This window comes from Pelophylax lessonae, assembly GCF_965119305.1.
Source record: "Pelophylax lessonae genome assembly, chromosome: 5".
NCBI lineage: Eukaryota > Metazoa > Chordata > Amphibia > Anura > Ranidae > Pelophylax > Pelophylax lessonae.
The window spans coordinates 495,901,703-495,921,962 of NC_138772.1; the positions used below are offsets into that span (position 1 = coordinate 495,901,703).

A 20,260-nucleotide genomic window follows, 5' to 3' on the forward strand; every position below is an offset into this window, starting at 1 on the left:
CCAGAACAAGGCTCCACTCCAATTCCAAGTACTGCCATGAATATTGTACTTGCATGATGCCCATACCCCTGGCCCGGTGGGATGAACGGGAATGGTACTATGCCCGAATCTTGCTCTATTACGTGATCGCTCTTTGAGTCTGTTGTCAGACATTCAATTATCATTTGCACTGTCCTTACTTTTATGTACGTTTCCTTGATGTGGATTGTTGCCAATTGTAAGATAGATGTACATTTACTGTTTTTATACATTTCTGTATTGCATTCTTTTTTTTTCTCAATAAAATTAGTTTGGAAAAAAAAAAGCTTGGAGTATCTCACAAAACTGAGTACACCTCTCATATTTTTGCAAATATATTATAACTCTTCATGTGACAACACTGAAGAAATTACACTTTGATACAATGTAAAGTAGTGAGTGTACAGCTTGTATAACAGTGGAAATTTGCAGTCCCCTCAAAATAACTCGACACACAGCCATTAATGTCTAAATCGATGGCAACAAGATTGAGTACACCTCTAAGTCAAAATGTTCAAATTTGGCCCAAAGTGCCAATATTTTGTGTGGCCACCATTATTTTTCAGCACTGCCCTAACCCTCTTGGGCATGGAGTTCACCAGAGCTTCACAGGTTGCCACTGGAGTCCTCTTCCACTCCTCCATGACATCACAGAGCTGGTGGATGTTAGAGACCTTGCGCTCCTCCACCTTCCATTTGAGGATGCCCCACAGATGCTCAATAGGGTTTAGGTCGGGAGACATGCTTAGCCAGTCCATCACCTTAACCCTCAGCTTCATTAGCAAGGCAGTGGTTGTCTTGGAGATGTGTTTGGGGCCGTTATTTTGGAATACTGCCCTGCGGCCCAGTCTCGGAAGGGAGAGGATCATGCTTTAGTATGTCACAGTACACGTTGGCATTCATGGTTCCCTCAATGAACTGTAGCTCCCCGGTGCTGGCAGCACTTATGCAGCCCCAGACCATGACACTCCCACCACCATGCTTGACTGTAGGCAAGACACACTTGTCTTTGTACTCCTCACCTGATTGCCACCACACATGCTTGACACCATCTGAACCAAATAAGTTTATCTTGGTCCCATCAGATCACTGGACATGGTTCCAGTAAGCCATGTGCATAGTCTACTTGCCTTCAGCAAACTGATTGCGGGCTCTCTTGTGCAACATCTTTAGAAGGGGCTTCCTTCTGGGACAACAGCCATGCAGACCAATTTGATGCAGTGTGCGACGTATGGTCTGAGCACTGACAGGCTGACCCCCCACCCCTTCAACCTCTGTAGCAATGCTGGCAGCACTCATACGTCTATTTCCCAAAGACAACCTCTGCATATGAAGCGGAGCATGCGCACTCAACTTCTTTGGTCAAGGCTGTTCTGAGTGGAATCGGTCCTGTTAAATCGCTTTATGGTCTTGGCCATCGTGCTGCAGCTCAGTTTCAGGGTCTTGGCAATTTTCTTATAGCCTATGCCATCTTTATGTAGAGTAACAATTCTTTTTTTTTTTCAGATCCTCAGAGAGTTCTTTGCCATGAGGTGCCATGTTGAACTTCCAGTGACCAGTATGAGAGAGTGATAACCCCAAATTTAACTCACCTGCCCCCCATTCACACCTGAGACCTTGTAACACTAATGAGTCACATGACACCAGGGAGGGAAAATGGCTAATTGGCCCCAAATTGCACATTTTCACTTAGGGGTGTACTCACTTTTGTTGCCAGCGGTTTAGACATTAATGGCTGTGTTCCTGAGTTATTTCGAGGGAACAGCAAATTTACACTGTTATACAAACTGTACACTCTGCTTTACATTGTAGCAAAGAGTCATTTCTTCAGTGTTGTCACATGAAAAGATCTAATAAAATATTTACAAAATGTGAGGGGGGGGGGGGGTGTACTCCTTTTTGTGAGATACTGTAGATTTTATTGAGAGAACACACTCCTAAGAGAATGGCATAGCACTGCTCACCAAGCATGTAGGGACATTCAGACACAGTATCAAAATAGCTCAAGTATGTTATGGTTCATCACACATTAATCCAAGTCCCAGGTATAGACAACCTCAAATAATATAATTCTGGCAGTTAAATCAATAGGGGTATCCAACCCTGGAGCCCATAGCTTTTCAAATTTGCCCTGTGCTAATAAATACATTGCTTTAATGTGAGGGTCTCTCCCATCTGCTTCACCCACTAAGAATGTGTGGGTGGATCAGTTGACTTCCAGTGTAAAATAAGCCTAGGTGCTTGAAAAAAAAAAAAAGGGCTCTTGTAAATGGCTTTACAAACTGTACATTTTATTCTGGGACTCCTAAATATTAGCCATTATACAAAAAAAAAAAAAAAAAAAAAAAAAAAACAACAACACTTATCACAGAGGTTATTGATCCAATGAACTGAGAAAGTTACCAGCTATGACCATTTCATGTATAAACCTAGTTCATCAGCTTGATAAAGTGTGCAGCTTGAATAATAGTTGCAAGTGACATCTTGAGCATTTTTTTTGTTTTACTTTGGATTGCCTAGGATATTGGGTCAATAAAATTACAACAAAGTGGATTTGAATTCTCAGAAGTTACATTTAGCTGAGTTACAGGTGTGCACAGAGACCCGAACCTGAGAGCAGGCTGAAACAGTTGGGATCTTCAACGTCTAGCGTCAGTTAATTTCCCACACAATCTTTTTTGATGCAACTAACATTGTAGATCTAAATGTTTAGAGACAAGAACGCTGGCAATTTATTTAAACCAAGGACCTGCTAAAGCCAAAATAGGAAGCATTAAAATTAAAAAATGTAATGTAAAAAAATCTGGTTTCTTACCAAAACAGGTGGAGATTCAGGCATTTACAAATAGAGGCCTGGAATAGCGGTCACCGACACAGAAAAGATTTCTCTTTACCTCCTGTAACCGCAATAACCATAAAACCTAGCATTTGGTGTCCCTCCGGCAATTGTCACCAGGACAAATAGTGAGGGTGAATCTTACCAGATTGCAATAAAAACCTATACATAACCCAGCCAGCACCTGACCTTCAATGCCACGGTTGGCAAGTACATAGCTACCTGTAACACTATTATAGCTCATTTAATAAAAAAATAAATATTTAAAACAAAAGCCAGCATTCCATGATGGCTGTTTATTGTGGGCTCAACAAAACCAATTTTCAGAAGAGTGCCCAACTATGTTCCTCTATCCATGTTTTGAGGCCTCATAGGACCCAGACAGAAAAAAATGTGTCAAAACATATCAAAGATAAATTCCAGGACAATACAATAACCTCCCATATAAACCCCTTTTTGGAAAGCAATTATATGCAACAACTCCACAATTAAGGATGATCAGGGTCACTTAGAAGCCCCTACCCCAAAACAATCCCACAATCATTGGTGGTCCACAACATTTTATAGAGTAGCTCCAAGTGGCTCTGTACCTTTATCCAATGCAGCCGGATGGTACATCCACTTATCCTAGAAAGTCCTTCAATCAGCTATTTTAAAGAATATGTTAGGTCATAAAGGGATTTGCATCTACTCCCGGGCTGGAAGCAAGGAGAAAACCTGACCTTAGGAGGAGAAAGTTCAAGTCACTAGTCTGGCTCTTATCTGGGAGAGCAGTGTATATCTTTGGATTGAACAAACGGGAACACAAAAATGCTTTGGCAGATAAAACCACTTCCATATAAGCATTTCAGCTGTTTAGTGGTTTGCCTAGAACTTTGCTTCAACTTTGACTAGAGTCTTCAAGTCCATTCAAGTTCATTAATAAGGCAGTCTGTGCTGAGGCAGTCTATAAAATCCTCACCAGAACAGCTCACAGTTGCTTTGCCTCGGCTAACTATTTTGTGCAATGGCAACTTTTTTTTTTTTTCCCCTGATTCCCTAAACCAAGTTTGAGAGATTCCAGCTGGAATTGGTTAGCTGCTCTTTTCTTGTGGTAAAATTTTGAATGACCCTATTATACGACATAATGGAAGCTGCAATTTACTCCATTATAGGGATAAAAAGCCTGCATTGTGTTCCCAATGATAAGGTGCAGAGTCTGCTATGTCGGTGCACGCAACAGATGTGTTACTTTGATTGTAACAAGGCTGAACAAGATAATGTGACCAATACAGACTGTTTAAATGGTTAAACATTTTTGTAGTTAAAGCCTTCTGCATTGTATCAGTAAATTGCTATAAAATGCTCATTTACTTGCTTTATGGAGACTTTTAGGGCTGTTCTGTAAACAATAGTAGAAGTACAAAGGTTCAAGCAAGCGGTTGTGTTTATGTTCTAAACTGGACTAGAAAAATGTTAGATTAAATTTGTATATGTATGTAGATAGGTCATAAAAAAGTCCCTTTTGCACGTACCTTCTGATCCAGTATGCCCATCTATTTTTTAGGCGGACCTGATCAGAAGCTCCATGTGGGTCTATGGGCAGGCTAATGTAAAACAGACTAGTGATGGATCAGGAGGCAGCTTGATGGATCTTGGTGCCCATGAAGCCGTCATGAGTCAACCCTTGTCCGCTGTGTAAATGTGGACACAAGCTGAATAGGTACGGATGTAAAATAAAAAATTTACATCTGTCCCATTCAGCTCCAATTTAGCAGGGGATCTGCTCATTAATCCACTGCTGAATGAAGTGGAGTGGTGAAAGGGCCCGAACGCTTTAACTTGAAACACTTGGTAGATATTTTAGTAAATTAAAATTCCCTGCTCTGATTTATTTTACTATTGGCTAAAAAAAAAAAAAAAAAAAAAAAAGGAGCATACATTTTTTACATTAGTATTTTTGGTGTGTGCCACATACAGAAAGTAGTATCTTGATCGCTAGATTCTTTAAGAGGTTTGTTTACGAACAAACCTCATGTGATCATGTAGGAGCTGTCATGATGATTACATGATCACAAACCACGCATATTGGTTCTCAATTATAAAGAGTTATCAATGGTAGCCTGGTCTGTACATTTTACTAGCTGTCCGAATATGGAGCATGGATTAAACTTTCCCTTAGTGTGGGGAACTGACTGGGAACATTAAAAAGGATAAGTTCATACCGGTCCACCCTCCGTCTTACCCCCAGCGAAGTTTGAAAGGAAACCCAGTTGAAAATCCTCAACCGTGCTCATATCCCCTTCCTGTCTGACAAAACAAATCCTAAAACCAGCAAATGCCCTTTATGTTCTGCTGACCGACCATCTCTACTGCACAAGTTCTGTCCTTCATCAATGTTATCACTCTATGCCAACTCCCTAAAGACCCTCTACTTCTAATCTTTGGAAACTGGGAAAAACGCCTACAGATTTGGTCTGGTGCTCCCTCCGCCACGCCTCAACTTTAGATCCTTACAAGCCTACTGGTAGCTAGGAGAGTTATTTTGTCTCATTGGATCGTCCCTTCTGTTACACATGTACGAAGGGAGCTAGCGCTTCTCCTTAAACTTGATTATATCAACACAGACTTTAACTCCCCTCCCTCCCCACAGGGCTTTAACAAATGGTCACTCTACTTATCTTCAACTTCGAAAAACTCGGACGCATCGTCAGCCTTCACAACTTTTTCCTATATAGCCCTGTATACTGGTACGACTAAGAGGACCCCTCTCCCCTAGAGAGGTCATGGAGTTCTGACCTCAACCCCACCTTTACCTTTTCGTTATCCCCTTTGTTATTTTTCTTTCTATATGTTGAAAATCTATAGCTGTACGGTTGTATAATCCTGTACTGCTTCTCAGTTGCTAAATAAAGTTTCATTAAAAAAAAATAAAAAATAAAAAAGAAGGATAAGTTCTCCTTTAAAAAAATTCACTTTTTTGTAGATTTAAAAACAAAAAAACCAGGAGTGAGCAGGCAAAACATTTATTTTCCTTTCTATGGGTTTCAGGCAAAGTCTTTGGTCATCTTGCTCGAACCGCACATTTGATATCTCCCCAGAGTGAATTGATATTAAGGTCAGGAGATTGTGATGGCCAATCCATAACCTTCACCCAATCCATAACCTTCACCCTTTTCTACTGTAGCCACTGGAAGGGTCACCATGGCCGTGTGCTTAGGGTCACTGTATATGCTTAGTATTCACATTTTATACACAATTGAGATATTATTTTGGCACGAGTGTTTATAAGAAAACAATTTTGTTTTGTTAGGTATATGGTATTTTTAGTTCATGGTATATGATTGTATGAGTAATATGAGTAATTTTTACATTAGTTTTTGCATGTTCACAGGCATGGTGAGGACCACTGATGATTATTAATAATGTGTAACAGTGGCTACTTTTTTTTGTTTCATTGATTTGTGGTTTTTACCACATGTAAAAAAAAGGGCTGCAGTTATTTGTTAGGTTGCATTCTAAGTTATGATTGGCGCTGTCCTAAGGTTTGTATATGGCATGTCAAGGTGTTGTCAGGAATATTGTATCAAGGCTTTTTTGTGGCATTGATGCAGTAAGGGCTTCTTTCCGGCAACTCCATAATGCAGCTCATTTTTTTTGGAAGTATCGTATTGTGCTACTTGAAACAACCACACTGTCTCTTTCCAGAGCAGCCTGTATTTCTGTTGAGGTTACTTGTGGGTTTTTCTTTGTATCCTGAACAAGTCTTGTGGCTGCACTCTCTTGGTCTACCAGACCTTGGCTTGGTATCAAGAGATCACAGAGACTTCCACTTCTTAAGTGATTGAACAGTACTGCCATATCTTTTATACTTTTCCATCTTTTATAAGTTACATTATCTTGTTATGCAGGTCTTTATACACTTCGTTTCTGCTCCCCATGGCTCAGTATCTAGCCTGCTTAGTGCATCCACATGAGTGTTAGACTCCATTCACACTAGTGCGACTTGTCAGGCGACTTGGTCGCCTGACAAGTCGGGGTCTGTCGCCCGCCATTGAATAGTACAGGACCCGTTCTAATAGGAGCGACACAAGTCGCTCCGACTTAGAAAAGGGTCCTGTACTACTTTGGGGCGGCCTGGAGGCGACTTGCATTGACTTCAATTATATGAAGTCCATGCAAGTCGCGCTGAGGTGCACGCTGTGCACTGCGACTTCACAGGTCGCCCCACCAAGTCATGTTGCCGCAGTCTGAACGGGGTCTTAAACTCATTGACTATTTATACACTAACACTAGTTGCAATTTAAAAAACCACAGAAGTGGAAAATTAACATTTAATTGCCATTTTACCTATGTTCATCTCCTTGTGTGTCTGTGCCAAGGCCAAACATTCCAGGGGATGGAAACTTTTGTTCAGGGCCATTTGGGTGACTTTGGTTATCATTGTGATCAAAAAAGAAGCCAAAAAAGCGATGTGATAATAAATGGCTTTGTGATTACTATCCTTAAAATTAAAAAAAAAAAAAAGTTTTGGCATGGTCATATTTTCAAATATCAATGCCAACATTTCTAGATTTCTGCCAGGGTATGCAAACTTTTTAGTACAACTGTATTGATCAAAAAAGGCAAACTCTGCAAGACCAGCAACCCATTAAAAGTAGTATAAATAATAAGCCAACAGAAGTAAAAAAAGATGGAGTCATGTCCTTTGATTTTCGGACAGAAATACTGGCTGCTGCTCAAGTGTAACAATCCAGAACATCCAACAACATGGAGAAACATGAACATAAATGTAGTAACAAAGAGTTACATAGGCTTTAAACACACTTTTCCAATTAAACACTTAAACATTTCAAGATGCAGAGATGTAAAACAACTACCATACTGGTAACATGTACCTGTCTCACATACACATACTAGGATCAGCAATCTTATGTTCTAAAGCAATACTCTTCCTATAAATTTGCCAAGAATAAGTGGTTGGTAGGTGCTATGACCGGTCTAGCTCCTAATCAATCGATTGTAAGTACTTTAAAGCAAAAGAAATATGTAAGTAATGAGAATCGCCCATTTCACACACATGGAGTTATCCACGAGGTGGCTACATGTAAAAAAAAAAAATTAAAAAAGAAAAAAAAGGTCATAACTTTAGGCAGCAGATCCTACAGTGTGATAATGCATTAGGATAACCGTTGTATAATCTTGCCTTCGCGTTCAAGGTTTGGACTGTTCAGGGTCCACTAGGAAGATATAATCAGCACGGTTGATGCTGGAATTGCTCAATATTGCACACACAGAATTTTTCAGCTAGGATACCTAGCCTGTCATTTTCCACCTGGGCCAGCACTAATAAGATAGGTAAGGCTGGTGGCCCTGAGTGAAGATACTTCACCATTCAGACTTTGGTCAGAGACCTGCAGTCAGTGACACATGCCGAGCATTACATAACTACCTTCCAGTTCAGGGCTTCCTTTGCAGCTATAAGATGTCACAAGACCAAATACCGTGAGACACAAAGGGAGGCTGATGCTGAAAGTAGTTAAAACATAGACCAATAAACCATGCCCTCTAGGAACAACCACCTTTTACTATGTCCACCAATACCCAGAGTTGTATAAAGTACTCGAAATCCATACTTGAGTAGAAGTGGAAGTGCTCGATCAAAAAGTGACTTGAGTAGAAGTACTAAAGTATTCAACATTTTTTGTACTTAAGTATTGCAAGTAGTTTTTTTTTAAATTTTGCTACTCTAGTAATGAAAGTAAAAAGTACAAGTACTGTGTTATGTAGTTATTAAAGAAAGAAGTAAAAAAATTGAACATCATATTGTTTATTATTTCAAATGCAGCTTTTATTTATACATACAGTAGCTTTTATTTCCGTATGCGCTGATAATACACATGTTTTGAGCTTCATGAAACCTGCCATCTACTGTTCTGGCAGTGGTCATTTTTATAATTGTAACGAGTAAATATGCAGCACAAAAAAAAAAAAAAAAAAATATCGGAGTAGAAGTATTGAAATCATTGAAAAAATGTAGTGAAGTAAAAGTAGAAGAAAAAAAATTCTACTCTAGGAAAGTACAGATACCGCCTTTCGGTACTTAAGTACAGTAGTGAAGTAGTTCTACTTAGTTACTATACATCTCTGCCAATACCAATGCCAACATGACACACTTTACACTTTCTTTAACCCTACCATGAAAAGGGCTAGTTGGTGTTGTAGTTTGCCTTTCAGATCAAAAGGTTTGCAGTTCTCCCCTTTTTCCTGGCGCGATTTAGAGATAAGAGAAGTACTGAACACAAGTGTGCATCTTCGGCCTCCCAAGTTGAGTCACACAAGTAGTGGTCATGAGCTGCAGACATATACAAATGTCCCCACACTCATTGATTTGTGGATACGCATGTCTGCTTTGGGCTGGCCTCATCTCTCTGCACCTCACTTTATTTCTGCATCCAGTGAAGGTGGTCTAATTGGTTAGGATTTTATATTTCACATGATTGACAAAAAAGGAAAGATCACAACCTTAATTTTACAATTCTCTTAGAAATATATGTTGTATAGATTTATGTGAAGCGGTATCCACACCCACTTCCTCTGTCCTACCCACTTCCTCGCCCCCCCCCCCCCCCCCAGTCTCTTGGAATACAACCCTGGATGGTTGCAGGACCAGTCTTTCAGCAATCTGTGGTTTCATGCATCTGCATGGGGCTGCCTGTGAGTGATCAGGAAATATCAGCCGACTTCCGAAAGCAAGATGGCAGCAGGAAAGATCAGAAGACCTGAAAAGAATCAGATGCATGGAAGACCATGCTTAAAATAGGATTGCAGCTTTCAGTTCACTTTAAATAGTCTGTTTGGGACAAGCAGGCCCAGACAAACTATTTCCATTACACATTGATGTTGTGTTAGCGGCATACAATATATTCCCATCAGCTGCTGAAACTAAATAGAGTTGACCCGAGTGCTTCTCCACCTTTTAAGAAAAACCTTGTATTTTTATCAATGAATAAAAGACTTCCTCTGATTGGTGGAGTACAGCAAAAGGTATTACCCCTGTAAGGTTTATTTTTTCCCTCTTTGTCCCATTGGGGAAATGTATCTAAACTTCCTGTCCCATAGCCAAAATCGGAAATGAGAGGTAATCCCTGCAAATTAGGGAAGATTGAAAGATTTCCCCTCTATCACTTTTCTGGGGACAACCCAAAATTCGGGATTTTCTTTTACTTACAAGGATAATGGTAAGCAGGACAAATGAAGAGGATGAATCTCCCTAATAGAGGCCCAGACTGCAATAAAGAACTGGCCGGTGCTGCAATTCCTTTCCACTCTATCCAAAAAGTTTAGCTAAACTTAAAACATTATTGGCTGGTAACCATGCGTTTCTTAAAAAGTCAGCAGCGCTCATTTTGTGAGGAATGTTCACCACGCATGCGTGGCCGCAGCAGCAATCAGCGGTCGGTGGTGAGCTGCGTTCCAGGGACACAGGGCATCCCTGATCATATATGGTAAAGAGGCTGACCATCAGTACCGCCCATCAGAGTCCATAAGTGCTGCCTCCATCAGTGCTGCATAACAGTGCCACCCATCAGTGCTGCATTTTAGTGCCTCCTCATCAGTAGACATGTGCAATTCGTTTCGGCCTGGACACATTTTTGGTTATTCAGAGATTCTGATGTATCCGAATCTCCTCCAAATGAAAATCGTAAAAAAAATGTCATTGAAATTTTGTTTAATTTAGTTTCATTTATTTGTTTTCCAAAATTTTGTGGTGTTGCCCCTAAAATCATACCAGACCCTTATCAGAGTATGCAGCCTGGCAGGCGAGAAAAGGAAGGGTGTGTAGGTTTTTTTTCTTTTTTCAGAGCAAGCGATGCAGCGGGCATCGTGATTGATGATGAATCTACATCAGGGGACCTTGTTTTTGGTTTTTGATTTTTTTAATAAAGGACTTGTAAAAAACGTGTGTAGTGTCTTTATTCACTTTTTAAACTTTTTTGGTGCATGGGTAGTGGTACTCTGAGCCCCATGCACTCACATTGGGGGGGGGGGGGCAGGATCTGGGGGCCACCTTGTTAAAGGGTGCTTCCAGATTCCGATAAGCCCCCTGCCCGCAGATATGGGGACAAGGTGCTTTGGTGTGGGGGGGCCCAGAGTGCCCCAAGCCCCAAAGCATCCCCCCCCCATGTTTAGGGCATGTCGCCTAGTATGCTTTACAAGGGGGGGCACCCACTTGTCCCCCCTTCTTCCTTTCCTGACCTGCTGGGCTGAATGCCTGGTTCCTTTCCTGATCTGCTGGGCTGAATGCCTGGATAAGGGTCTGGTAAAGATTTTGGGGGGGCCCCCAAGCGGTTTTTAATTTACATTTTGGCTGTTTTTTTTTTTTTCAGAATTTTCTATTGCTCGCAATCTTATGTTTACATTTCAACTCTGAGCAGGGAAGACCGCTGACCACTTATTAGTCACCAGTTATTAGTCACCAGTTATAGGACGCGACAGCCAACTTCCCAGCCCGCTCCTCAACAGCCAGCTATTCTTCACACAGAATTAGAATCAGTCAATGTTTCTACCAATCCAAATTCGAATCATTCTGAAAATTTGGAATTTGTTAGAAAATGAATAAATGAAACAAAAAACTTATTACGAAACTAACAAAACGAAGTTAGTAACATAACAAATCGATCGGAAACTAAACACATGTTTCCCTTCTGCACATGTCTACTCATCAGTGAAGGAGAAAAATTACTTCTTTACAAAATTTTATGACAGACTAAAGAAAAATGTTTTATTTCAACATTTTCTTGTTTTGCAAAAAATAAACCCAGTAGCTATTAAATACCACCAAAAGAAAGCGCTCGGTCTTGAAAAAATGAAAAGAAAAAAACTAAACAAAAAAAAAACAAACACTTGTCTGGGTTCAGTGTTGCATGACCGTCCAATAGTCAAAGTACAACAGGGCTAAAATCTAAAAACTGGCCTGGGCAGGAAGGGGGTGTAAGTGCCCATTAACCACTTGCCAACCAGCAGCTGCACTTTTACTGAGGCAGGTCGGCTGTATTACGTGAAACAACGTACCTGTACGTCGTTTGGTATAATAGCCAGCGCATGCTAATTGACCAGAGGGGGAGCCAATCAGCGGGTCTGGCGGACACGATGTCCACCGGCCATCCTCAATCGCTCCCCATAGAGACAGAACTGCGGTCTGCCTATGTAAACAAGGCAGACTGTCGTTCTGTCAGGGATAAGCACAGGGATCCTGTGTTCCTACTATTTAGGAACACAGATCTCTACGTTCATCTAGTAAGTACAACCCCCACACAGTTAGAAAGCATCCCCTAGGGACACACTAAACCTTTGATTGCCCCTGGTGTTAACCCCTTCCCTGCCAGTGTCATTAGTAGAGTAACAGTGCATATTTTTAGCACGGATTACTGTAGTAATGTCACTGGTTCCCCTCAAAAGTGTCAGTTAGGTGTCCGATCTATCTGCCACAATGTCGCCGTCCTGCTAAAAATCATTGATCACCGCCATTACTAGTAAAAAACAAAATAAAATAAATACAAATGACATAAATCTATCCCCTAGCTTGTAGACGCGATAGCTTGAGCAAACCAATCAATAATGGTCATTAAGGGGGTAAAACCTTCCGGTCCAGAAGTGGTTAAGCAAGTGGTTACATTTGCTTATGAATTTTTTTTTTTCTTGGTGGGGGGGGGGGGGGGAGCACACACACAGCCTGTGCCGGTTTGACCCCAGTGCCCCAAACAAAATTCATACTTACAACTGGAAGGTTTCAATTCTACACAGCGATTTTCATCATTGCAAAACTATGCTAATGTTGGATTGAATGCGAGCCATTAGTTACATGGCTTCGATTACTCTCTTTGAATAAAATGAAATGATTTGTGAAATGTTATGGATTTTTTTTTTATATATACAGAATTCCAAAACCTGAATTTTACGTTACTGGAAAGTTTGCCCAAAGTGAAGCCCAAACATCTGTCAGCTATTAGAGCGCTGTCGTACATTTCTGTCTATAATGGAAATTAAGATAAACTTAAAATATATGTAATACACTCGGGGTCTTTATTTTCTTAGCTCCTTCACTCTGGAAGACTGGAAACCTTTTAGATTTTAGAATTAAAAAAAACTTTGCCAAAAAAAAAAAAAATATGTTTACAAGTGTTACAATGTACATTTATATAAGAAATGTACAGCATATAAGAAAAGTTTTAAATTCAGGAAATTTTCGTTAAATTGTAACTTCCACTAAGTACACATACTGTGTGTTCCCTGAAAAGATGCTTAAACTGTGCTAAACCCAATTACCTGTAATGGTTTGTTATTTTAAAAGTTGAACTCCAGACAAAAAGCTAAAACCAACAGTTGAAATACAAATCCTTCAGCAGATAGCACGGTTCACGTGTGTAACTGTGGCCTGCCACCATACATCTGCCAGGAGGGTGACACCACTTTTTCTGTTAGAGGAAGGGAATACAGGGGGGTCACCTCCCTGCCTGCAGCCTGCTCAATGGACAGTGAAGGAGCAGAACAGATAAAGCAAATCCATTTAGACATTGGGGCTGTGCCCCAAAATGCACAAATGGAGGCTCTCGGACCCTGAAGGTAAAACCTATCACAGCTACATGTGACCCACCTAGATGACATCACTGCCACAAGCTCTATATTCCACCTAGTGGCCAATAAGTAAAAATGCAAATATCAAAAAGGTTCCTTCGAGCTACTACGACCAATACTACTTCAATCAAGCCAGCTGCAAGCACTAATCACCATCTCATTCTGAAGTGTATAGTGCCATATTAAAACAAAACTTTAGTGCTACGCTAAATAATTATATATATATATATATATATATATCAAAAAAATATATAAATAAATGATAACAACTGTAAGAACCTCAATTGTGGCAAGTGTGCTATACTAGAGGTAACATGTGAATACTTGTGATATAATCAAATACTTTTTTTTTTTTTTTTTTAAAGAAATCTACAACTATGCAAATTTTATGTAAATATATTGTGATGATCCTCCTCGCCACCGACATCCGTGTTGTACAGGGTGCTCACTCTTCCTTCTCCTTTAGTGCAGTTAAATGAACACATCCATGTTCCACCAAGATGAGTGTCCCCCCCCCCCCCCCCTCTAGTTGGGTTCTCACCTCAAATGATTTGACCTCACACCGAAGCTCAGTCTAAGAATGCCTTTTTACCTCTCCCTGGCCTAGGGATGAGTATCTGATTAGCCCCAATACATACTGCTTGTCTCCTCACGCCACTCCGCCACAGTACCATTGCAATGTCCTATCTTTTGTTTCCTCCCCCCCTCCGGTGCCACATTCGGCACCTTTCAGGGGAGAGGGGGTCCCTGTTTTTGACAGGTACCCTTCCCCACTTCTGGGATACGGCACCGTCCCTCGGAAGCTTGGCCCCCTCCTCCGCTGCCGAGCCAGTAGGAATGCGGAGCGCGCTTCGTGCATGCGCAGTGGGGACCTGCCCGTGAAGCCGCAAGGCTTCGCTGCAGGGTTTGATCCAGGCAAAATAGCCAATTTTGCACAATTTTTGCACATATTGAATGTCTGGCTATCTTTATTTATTAATTATGGTACACTTAATACCAGCGCTGCATTACTTTTATTATTGGTTGTTACGAATGGTCTTTCGTTTTTTGATGGCTGCAGGTCATCATTTTTAGTGCGGTATACTTTTTATACACTACTCATGAAGGGGTAAACCTTCCAAAGTGTTTAAAGCCATAAAATACTTTTTATTTGGTGAAATAAAGCAATTGGATGTTTCAGTAAAGCAGACGATTTGTGCCTATCCTTTGAACAACCACATCGGGCACCTCTGCCAATCGAGCTACCTACAGGTCCTATTTGCACTGACACTTTCCATTAAAACCTATCCACCACTCTTGGCTGTAATTTACATCAGAACAGCTCTAGGTGCACAGCATCTGTGCCATCCATCTGAATTCTCTACAAACTGCTAACCCAGGCCATGCACATGTGGATTTCTTCAAAGAAATGAGTGTGAGTGGAGAACTGCTGGCTATTCGTATCAGACAGCCAGCCCCTGCGGCTGGCAGAAGACCCGAACAGTGACTGCATCTGATAAAATGTAGTTGCTGCTCCGCCAACAATTTTCTACCCAGCTCATTCGATTTTTCTAATGCAGCAGCAATCAGTCGAAGATGGAGCCTTGAACAGCCAGCTATATGATCTGTACACACGATCCAAAAATCGTACAAAAAAAAAAAAATACGACTTTTGAATCGATCGTTTGATATTCTGATTGTTCGTACACTGCTTTCGATAGCTGATCTCAGCAGCTCATCTAAAATTATCCGATGGTGGAAGCACAAAACTTTTCCTCGTACGATACCAGATCGTACGATTTTCGTTTAATCAGTAGTTGTCGCCCAAAAATACAATATAAACACGCTACAACACATTACTTCACTTCCAAATTTTTATTCAGCTGTACGAGAAATTTTCTTATCTTTAGTAACCCATTCAATTTCTACTTGCGACTAGCAAGCGAAAAAAGTCTAACAATCTGTCGTCCAAATTTCAGATTGTGTGTACGGAGCATTAGTCCGTTCTGTCTGCTTCTCCCATCAGTAGGTTTCCAAACAGCACATGTGGAGGAAGCAGAGCCAATTTTTTGAGCTTTGTGTCTTTTAAAGTGGAACTAAATCCACCCATTTCCCAAAAGATACAAGTTAGAGGGGAATCAAACCACTTCACGACCGCCCGTCGCAGTTTTACTGCAGCAGGTCGGTTCTGTCCCGCGAGATGACAAACCTGTACGTCGCTTTGCGGGACTGCTAGTGGGGGTGCGCGCATGCCTATTCGCCACACAGGAAGCCGATCAGTGGGTCCGGCGGCTGCAATCGCTCCTCATGGAGACAGAACGGCGGTCTGCCTTTGTAAACACGGCAGACCGCTGTTCTGTCAGTTATGAACACAGGGATCCTGTGTTCCTCCTATTTAGGAAAGCAGGTTTGTTTACGCATAAAGCCCATCCCCTCCCCGCACAGTTAGAAAGCACTTCCTAGGGACACATTTAAACCTTTGATCGCCCCGATTTGTTAACCCCTTCCCTGCCAGTGTCATTAGTACAGTAACAGTGCAAATTTTAGCACTTATTACTGTAGTAATGTCACTGTTCCCCCCCCAGTGTGTCAAAAATGTCAGTTAGGTGTCCGATTTGTCTGCTGCAATGTCGCAGTCCAGGTAAAAAAAAAAAAAAAAAAAAAAACGACAAATCTTTCCCCTAGTTTGTAGACGCGATAACTTTTGCACAAACCAATCATACACTTATTGGGGGTTTTTTTTTTACCAAAAATATGTGGCAAAATATAAAATTGGCCTAAAATGAAAAAATTTGCTTTTTAAATTTTTATTTTTATTATTTATTTTATTATTGAGTTGATTAAATACCACCAAAAGAAAGCTCTATTTGTGGGGGGGAAAGGACATCAATTTGGGTACAGCGTCACACAACCCCGTAATTGTCAGTTAAAGTAACGCAGTGCTGAATCACAAAAAATGGCCTGGTCATTAAGGGGGTAAAACCTCCCGGTCCAGAAGTGGTTAAAGGAGTTGTAAAGTCAGAAGGTTTTTTTTATCTTAATGCATTGAGATAAAAAGCCTTCTGTGTGTAGCAGCCTCCCCAGCACCCCTAATACCAACCTGAGCCCCATCTCTGTCCAGCGATGTCCACGAGTGAATTGGCCATCTTCCTTCTGATTGTCAGAGACACCGCAGCTGCGCCATTGCCTCCCGCCTCTGTCAAAGTCAGTCAGCTAATCAGGAGAGAGAAGGGGCGGGGCCCCGCTGCAGCTCCATGTCTGAATGGACACAGTGAGCTGTGACTCGGCTCGGGTGCCTCCATAGCAAGCTGCTTGTTGTGGGGGCACTCAACAGGAGGGAGGGGCCGGCAGCACAGAAGGGTGACCCAAGAAGAGGATATGGGCTGCTCTGTGCAAAACCAACTGCACAGAGCTGGTAAGTATACCATGTTTGTTATTTTTGAAAGAGAAAAAGAGAAGAAGGAAGAAGACTTTGCAATCACTTTGAATCCCCAATCAAAATCTCAATGTTTTCATCTACAATCTGCTTACTGGCACATGCACAGTGTAGGTCACCACTGGTGATAACTGACAGTTGCCAGTGTGGTTACATCAGTTCTGGACCAATATTTCAAGCCTTCCACTGGCTGGTGTCACAACTGATCACATACAGTATTGTCAGGACCCACTCAGATGACTGATCTCCAGCTGGCTTCAGCTCCGAGTGTGGTTGGAAGCCGAAACCAGCTGCTCCCATGCCCTCCCTAGCTTACCGATCTGATAATCCCTGTTCTCAGCTTCGAGCATACGGAGAACTGAGCGATAAGCGGCTATGTGATCACTCAGTTCTCTGGCTTAGAACTGGCACGGGACAGCTGCAGCATCAGACTAGATATTAGTTTGAAGTCCATACTTCTCCTTTAAAGTATAACTAAAAGGAAAAAAAAAAAAAACCTTATAGGAGTGGAGAGAGATAAGAACACCTGTCAGTTTTTATTGCGGTCCGTGCCTCGAAATTCACCCGCTCTATTTATCCTGTTTAATTTTCAATATTATTGGTAAAGAAAATTCCAAAATTTGGGTTGTACCCAGAAAAATAACAGAAGGGAATCTTCCAATGGGGACACCAGTTCTAGTGCCTGGGGGGGTCCCGAAGAAATTCCCTTAATTTGCAGGGATTTCCTCACACTTCCTGTTTGGTTATGGGATGGGATGTGAAGGGAAATTTCCACAATGGGACACAGATCGTGAAAAAAAAAAAAAGAAATCTGACTGGGGTTCTAGACCTCCCTTGCTCTATCCAAAAATGAAAAAAAAAATATGTTTTGCCTATAGTTCTACTTTAAGCTCAGTTCCATATTGAAATATTGCCCTCGTAAAACCTTTTCACAGCCTTAATGCCATACACATGCATTACACAGGGTCTGGATTATATACTCATAGGATACCAACTGAAATTGAATTATCCATGGCTCTTGTATATCTGATCAGATACATCTGTATTAAAAAATAAAAAAAGGGGGGGGGGGTGGAAAGATGAACTGGTAACTCTATTGTCCTGTATTTTTTTTCATGATGTCCTATTATAGGAAACAAAAATAATTAAACCCCCACAAAATATAAAAAAAGTTTTAAAAAGTCAAAAATATTTATTAATGGCCTTTGGACGTGTGGGTTTTACTCATTCCTGGAATGTTTTTGAAGGATAAAGAACACTGTTGCAGCTTATAGGGTTGGTTTACTAAAGTCAAACAGGCTGTTCCTCTTGCAAGTACATTTTCCCCTAGTTAAAGTATAACTAAAAAGGCAAAACTTTTTTTTGCATAGGGTGGAGAGGAATTAGAACCCTGACAGTTTTTATTGGGGTCTGTGCCCCCATTAGGAAGATTCACCCTCTCTATTTGTCCTGTTTATCATTATCATTTAAATTAAAAGAAAATCCACAATTTTGGGTTGTCCCCAGAAAAGTAATAGGAGGAGAAGTCTTCCAATGGGGACACTAGTTCTGGTGACCCCGGAGGAGGGAGGAGGAGGAGGAGTCTTCCAATGGAGACACTAGTTCTGGTGACCCCGGAGGAGGAGAAGTCTTCCAATGGGGACACTAGTTCTGGTGACCCCGGAGGAGGGAGGAGGAGAAGTCTTCCAATGGGGACACTAGTTCTGGTGACCCCGGAGGGGGGAGGAGGAGGAGGAGGAGGAGGAGGAGGAGGAGGAGGAGGAGAAGTCTTCCAATGGGGACACTAGTTCTGGTGACCCCGGAGGAAGGAGGAGGAGGAGAAGTCTTTCAATGGGGACACTAGTTCTGGTGACCCCGGAGGAGGAGAGGTCTTCCAATGGGGACACTAGTTCTGGTGACCCCGGAGGAGGAGGAGAAGTCTTCCAATGGGGACACTAGTTCTGGTGACCGAGGAGGAGGGAGGGAGGAGGATTCAAATACTTTTGGGAATAAAGTGTAAATACCCCCTTGTGTGGCTGTGGGCTGGGGAATGCCCTGGCTGCAGAGGATAGGCCTAGTGCAGGTGATCGCTTCATAACAGGCTCACTTGTGTGGGTTCAGACTAGGATCCAAACATGCTCATCCCTAGTTGCTAGGGATTCCTTGACCTGTGGCTGATTAACCTTATTTAAAAAAGGTTCCTGCATAGTTCCAATGCCACTTGGCAGAGTCAGCTGTACAACCCCAATGACTGTTTTAGCTGCTTAGGATGGTGGCATTTTGACCACCACTGTAAGGTTTGCATTCGTCCACCAATGTCAGGGGTATTTTGCCCACTGACCTTAATAAATTGATTTTACCGAGGGTTCCCAGTAACCTGAAAATATTTTTTTAAGGGTTCCTCTGGGGTAAAAAAGTGGTCCTATATGAAAAACAAATATTTTTTGTATGTATTTCAAAAACGTTCTTGGTTTAAAATATATTCTAATAATAATAATAATAATAATAATAATAATAATAATAAATTTCTACTTTGCATTAGGAAAGGTGAGGAATCTGTAGAAATCTATACGACTATTGTGATAAGGATGTAAATATTCCTTCACTCCAGTGTTCAACTGTAACAACTAACATCTGTTTTAAGTTTTATGTTCAACATTTAAGCTTGATGCATAGCCCCATCAAAATCCTACAGACTTCCCCAGACACTATTAAAAAAAAAAAAAAAAAACACATCCAAAAATGGCCATAAAACAAATGTAGTATTTCAAAGTGAAATTTCCCTGTCTGGAAGCATGGATTTATCTAAAGGCACAGAACAAATCAATTCTACGTGTTCTGAGCAATTGTCAAGTTGCCATGTACTAACAAGTTTCACATCATGTGTCACACACATTAGAAGGCAGGCATCATGCCTCGAACATATGGAGTTTGACATCCAGAGGTAAAGCTTTTCTTCCAGTTGCTGAGCAGACACGATGCTGTTGCAGTTTATCTAAACCGAACCTTCTTCGTGGATGCAAGCAAGACCAGAGTTACATCAGAACTTTGGATCCACATATTTATTCTTCGATTAAGGGAGTGCCAAGGCCAAAAGAATCACAGTACATACAGTTTTTTGGTGCAAAGCACCCGTGACCTGCGCTCGGAGTGGTGTGAACTTTTGTCCACCTTATTAAGGTATTAAGAGTATTTCTGTAGCCGTGGACACGTCAACCCAGGAAAAATGCTACGGCCTTGCTGCCCCTTACACGGCCAGGGAAGTCTGGAAACACTGTAACAACAAACAAACACAAGGGCGCACCGGCCTAGTGCATTATCATTTAGATGGTTTATTTAAAAAATAGGATTAAAAATACTCAAACGAGTTCTTGTTAAAAGCATGTCACAAAAGG

The 20,260-nt window shown here is 41.3% G+C and overlaps 1 protein-coding gene across 1 annotated transcript in view; it reads right to left on the reverse strand.

The window, feature by feature from the left end:
* Window positions 1-20,260, reverse strand: part of RSPO2 (R-spondin 2) — a 193,974-nt gene that overhangs the window by 119,331 nt on the left and 54,383 nt on the right. The window lies entirely within an intron of this gene.